The sequence below is a fragment of the Corvus brachyrhynchos genome, unplaced genomic scaffold (assembly GCF_000691975.1).
Source record: "Corvus brachyrhynchos isolate BGI_N302 unplaced genomic scaffold, ASM69197v1 scaffold114, whole genome shotgun sequence".
NCBI classification, from domain to species: domain Eukaryota; kingdom Metazoa; phylum Chordata; class Aves; order Passeriformes; family Corvidae; genus Corvus; species Corvus brachyrhynchos.
In genome coordinates, this window is record NW_008238337.1 from 6,432,164 (window position 1) to 6,437,710 (window position 5,547).

Consider the following 5,547-nt stretch of genomic DNA (forward strand, 5'->3'; position numbering starts at 1 on the left):
CTGTTCAGAGCAGGGTGAGGCTTACCGTGGTTTCAGTTTCCGTGTTCCATCAGCTTTCATCTCCAGCAAGTGCTCCTGCGTGCCTGGTTCTCAGAAAAATGTGCGTTTGGGTACATAATTTAACTTCCCTGGCAGGCAGATCAGTTGGGTTCCCCTCTCAAGCACTCAGCCAACCCACTCAGAAGGGCTGGTGCCCCTCACTCCACGGCTCCCAGTCCCAGCTGCTTCCCAGAGTGCTGGTTGCTGCCCCACAACCTCCTCATTGCTCAGGTCGCAGGGGAGAGGACAACTTCTTCTCTCTTCACAAACATTCACAGCACCCCTGATCTGGTCCCACATCCCTCAGCCCCCATCAGCTCCAGATGCCAAATCTCATCCAGGTCAAAGCCACACCTGTGGATCCAGGGCTTGATCCCAGCTAAGAAAAGAAAAGGAAAGTCTCAGCAACACTGAGGCAACAGACAACAGGCACATCGTGTCCTATTCACACTCACACAAGGGTGCAGCTTGCCAGCATTTGAAAGTGTTCCCATGTTCTAATATATTTTTTTAAATACGCTTTTTTAAAAGTCCTCTCACACAGAGAGGATTTTTTAATAAAATAGCATTTGAGGAAAGAATAAAGCTGGGATTTTGTTGAGGCCAGAGGGCCTAGATAACACTACTGAGTAATGAAACAGTGCTCAGCTAACCTAATGGGCTTATCTGGATGGTCTGTGGGCTTCCCTTTGTCTCCAAGCCAAAACTTGAGAAAACACCTGCAGCAAAAATCTTATCGGCACTCTTCAGTTTTCTTTCCTCCCTCATCTCCTGGACTGTGTGTTATAAATAGTTTCTTTCCCTCCTCCTACTACCCCATTTATCAGCACAGCACTGTTTTTTTTTTTTAAACAATGCTACATCTAGAACTAGGCTCCAAGCCTATTTGGAAGGATTTGTAAGTTTTATACATTTTTTTTTGTTCAGCAAACAGAAATAAAATGGGAATAAATCTGTGAAGGAGCTTGAGGCTGACCCCCCAGCTGAGACCGTGCACCAGCACCATCAGTTCTGGCAATTCACCTCAGAAGGGGTGGCTGTTGTGAGTCCCTCTCAGGTGGCAGTGCCCACTCAGAGCAGATATAACACGGATGGAAAAGGCAACAATCAAAGCCCAGGAGGGGACTCTATCAGCTTACCAGGAGTTTAAGGAAATTTTGAGTAAATCAGAGCAGCTTGTGCTGGCCTGGAGAACACAAGGGCATCTGAGATGTTTGCAGGTGGCTCGTGTGGAAGGACTAAACAGGACATGTACCTGACTGCAGTGAAAGCAGATCCCCAGCTGTGCTTCAGTGCAGAGGGAAAGGAGGGATTCATGAGAGGATAAAGCGGAGCTCCAGGCCCAGACATAGGTGTGGAACAAAGGTGACTCCAGTCTGATGACCCTGAGAAAGGAAAAGCAGGTACTTGGGACTTGTCCTGCAGAAGCTACAAGAGTAAAATGGCATCTCAGCCTCAGGTAAATTTATACAGGGAAGGGCATGAGGAAGAGGACAGAGAATGTCAGGAAGATGTGCAAACAGGAGAGCAGCTGACTATGCATACCCAGAAATGTATCTGAGCTGGGATGCATCTCACTCTACTTTAGAAGCATCTCTCTGTCTCCCCTCGTGGTGACTCTGGGCTCCCTTTATAGTCACAGCAGAGAAAAGGGCCCATTTACAGAATGATTCATCTGACCTATTTTAGACATTTACTCTAGCATACAATGACTCATGTCCTTGGGTTGCCCATTTCTTTCCTATAAACAAGAGTCTAGACAAGTAACTCAGATGTAGACATTCACAATTAGATGTCTACGTTTGGACAGATGAATTCTGCCTCTAATGTTCAACCAGAAATCAACCTACAAGCTCTGCCAAAGACAGCTCTGGTTGATAGCCACGATAGGGAAGAGAAACAGCGTCATTCATTCTTTTTGATGGTGCGTAGCTCCCTGCACAAAACGCTCAAAGCATTTGCTGAAAGATTAACCATCCTGTGAATGGCTGTGATAGCACTCCTGGAGCAGCAGCAGGGACCAGTAAAAGCAGATTCATTATTGCAACTATTTTTCTAATCTGCCCCTACATCTAATTAGCTGGTGTCAGATCCTTTTTCAGTCAAATTCATTTGGCAAAAGGAAACACAAATCAAATGATTTTGGCATGCCACCTCCCCTTGGGGTGGGTTGGTGATGGTACAGATGTGCATCTTGCCATGGGCTTCCACTCTCCCAGACTTGGGAGGCCACAAGAAAAGCTGGTGGCAAATCTCTTGCTGATCCCAAGGATTCTTTGTGCTGTCAGCAGAGTTAATGCTGTGCTTCCCAATGTGAGGCTCTCAGAAGCTCCTCAGGGCTGGGGGTAGCTGGCAGGATCTTGTGATGCTTTAGGAACCAATAATCTGGACAAGTCAGGCCAGACCACTGGGAAGACTTTTTGTTTTGACAGTTTTAAAGTGTTTCTCATTTCAGGCTGTCAGTCTAATTTCCTATAGCTCTTACATTCACACTGGCTGCGTCTCCCTCAACAACTTTGAACTCATTGAGCAATTTCAGCCAAACTTGACAGAGAGATAACAGCCTCAGAGACAATTCAGTTCCTCAAAGGTTGGCAAAAATAAACATCCACGTAAAGGAGAGAGATGATATGAGTAACCTCAACTGAACAAAAGGCTGCAGCATGAGCTCAGACTTGAGAATCAGCACTAGGGATTCCTCAAGGAAAAAAGATCACTCAGACCCCAGCCCTGGGGACAGTTTTCCTGATCTGCTCAGCAATCCAGACACACCACTCCAGAGCAAACCAGTTTAACCCAGCAGCCACAGAGCACCAGGGTTATTCTCCAAGCAGTTTTGGTAACAACAGTTGAAGTTTCAGCACACAGTCACCTCAAATTTGAAAAAGCAGTTCTGTTTTAATGTTGCAACTGCAGTTTCAAATGTGTAAAATCAGGATACTTATTCTCATAGAGCTGAGTTTTGGAAGGGAAAGGTAAGCATTTTCGGCTTTAAAGAGTGTGACAGGAAGGTTCCCCAGCAGCTCTTGCCATCACATCCCTCAGGGCAACACTTCATGGGCAGCATTTCCCAGGGAAGCACCTTCCCTGTGAGCCTGGGCAGGGAGCACATCACAGCTGGCACCAGCCAGCCCATATCCCTGTCCTGGGTGGGCATCCAGGAGCTGCTGGCTCTCCTTCCCACACCCCGCTGAGCTGGGCAAGTTGGGATGCTGTCACCTGGTTCCCGGTGCCACCGAGCTTCAGCTCTGCTTTGGGTCCCTCAAAGCTCCCTGTGGGCTCTGCCAACAATTTGCAGTGACTGGAGGAGATGCCTCAGCTCATGAGAGGCCCCAGGGAACCCTCTTGCTTCCCTCTGATAAGGGGAGAGTGGATGGGAGGCTGCTGGCAGCACATCCACAAACTCAGGCAGGGGCCAGGGAGTCACGCTGAGAGAGGCTGGAAGGGGGGACACAGCTCTGAGGCTGGCACCGTGGGAGCCAGGCTAACTAGGCTCATGGGGCTGCTGTGGCTGTGGATGAAAAGGAAAAGTTCCGTGTCAGCTGGAACTTTGCTCACTCTGGGCCAAGTTCTCCATGGCTCACTCCCCAGCCAGAGCCAGGTGCCTGGCTGTAAGAGCAGCCCTGCTCCCAGAGCCCCAGGATGCAGGGAATGAGCCCTGAGTTACAGCTGGGTGCCATTCCCTCTGCATGCCAAAGCGACTGGCCTGCAGCAAAAGGGCAGCTGAAGAGTGAGTGAGAAACGAATCCCTCCCACAGCACCAAGCAGAGCCTCAGGCACTCCCAAGGCAAGGCTGGGGGACAGCAGAAAGAACAGCTCTGTGTGTTCCCCGCCTGGAGAAGTGCTGGGAGCGGCCCCACGTTGTGTCTGTGTCAGGATTTCATTATGGGCAAACACAGGTTTATCAATCAATATCAAAACAGGTTTATCAATACAAAGCATCAACAGCTCCTGGGCACTGCGGAGGCACGAGCTGTGAGAACGAGGACTGAGACGGAGGAAATCTGCAGCATCATCTGATCTCTGTTGCCACCTCCCAACTCTCCCTTTCCCTTCCCACACCACCCCAAGCTGTAGCACCTGCAGAAGCCCTGGGCCAGCTCTGCTGCCCCAGAGGAAGCAGTGGCTATAAACAGCAAACTCAGACTTCTGTCTTCCTCGGTGGCTGCCCTTGCAGTGCAACAATCCGGCCCTGCACAACCAATGCCTGGAAAATTCCTGCAGGCTGCCCCTCTGGTGACCCCCAAGTGATGAGATTTTATTCCCTGTCTGACTTTATCACTCCCACAAGTGGCAGAAACCAGAAAAGACCAGAAATGCATGCTTGCACTGGGCTGCCACAATTTTAGCAGAAAACAAAACAGCACCAGAAGTAGGGGACTGACTCAAAAGGAAGAAGCACGTAAAAAGTTCCAGACATCCTGAAGTGCTCAGACAACTAAGGCAGGCTGTCAGCCACCCTGAGAAAACACAGATAAGCCAGAAACCCCCATTTCCCACTTGCCAGAGCTCTGTGAGCTGGAGGAGAACTCAGCCCCTGCACAGCCAGAGCTGCTTGCTTGCCAGCAGCTCCTCACCAGAGAGAGGAGATGCTCCTTCAAGGCACCACCAAGATCATTTAGACACACACCAATCACACAGACACTAACTTATTTTCAATATATCTGTTTCCCCCCCAGCACAGCTTCTCCTGCAGTTCAAGCAGCACGAGTGGTGCATCTCGCTGCCTCGTTTATTTTAAATGAGATTTATGTTGGTATTACTAAAACAAAGCTGCCTCCCTTTCACAGCCATGACGTTAATGGACAGAACCAAAATCCCAAACCAGGCTCTCTCACCAGCTCTGCAGCAACGCTGTTCCAGCCAAAGTGGCAGGGGGACCTAAGATCAGACCTCATCCAGTCAAGCTCTTCCCGGTGGGTCCTTCAGCCCAGCACTCCCCAGTACCCTCTGTTCCCGGGTGGCATCACCATCTCCGATGACACATCAAGGCTGCAAAGCATCCTCTGAAACCCAAGGGAGAAGGGAGCTTTGCCCAGCCAGGGAAGAAGCTGGCAGTGGGGTGCAGAGCTCCGACCGTGTGCGTGTGGGAGAGACTCTGCTGTCTGCAGCAGTGGCTTTTAATGGCTCCTTCCACACCGCTCTGCTGATTGATGGCTCACCAGGAGCTGTTAACGCAGCAATATCCCAGCCCTATTTACAGACATCTCTGCACATTTACTTTGTCACAAGTAAACTCTGCACACGGCAATAAAGCTTAAGGTAATGACTTCTTCAGCACAAAGCCAGCAATTTCCTGTCAGCTTGGTTTACAAATGGCCAACTCTGGGCTTAATTTTCAACTGTGGCTCCAAGGATGGCTATGCAAAGTGGGGCGAGAGGAGGGAGAAACTCCAGGCTGTGCCACCTGCTCTGGTGGCAACCGTGGCAACCCTGCTCTGAAGGATGAACAGGGTGGGGCAAACCCACCCCATGTTCACCCACAGTCACCGTTTTGCTCCTTTTCCA

At 49.9% G+C, this 5,547-nt stretch overlaps 1 long non-coding RNA gene across 1 annotated transcript in view; it reads right to left on the reverse strand.

The window, feature by feature from the left end:
- LOC108446890 overlaps positions 1-1,418 on the reverse strand; it is a 4,888-nt gene extending 3,470 nt beyond the window's left edge. Inside the window, exons 1-2 of the long non-coding RNA XR_001862232.1 lie at positions 1,295-1,418; positions 26-418 (exon numbers count right to left, since the gene is read on the reverse strand). This is a non-coding gene — a long non-coding RNA (uncharacterized LOC108446890). The remainder of the gene's footprint in view (positions 1-25; positions 419-1,294) is intronic.
- Between the last annotated feature and the right edge of the window lie 4,129 nt (positions 1,419-5,547).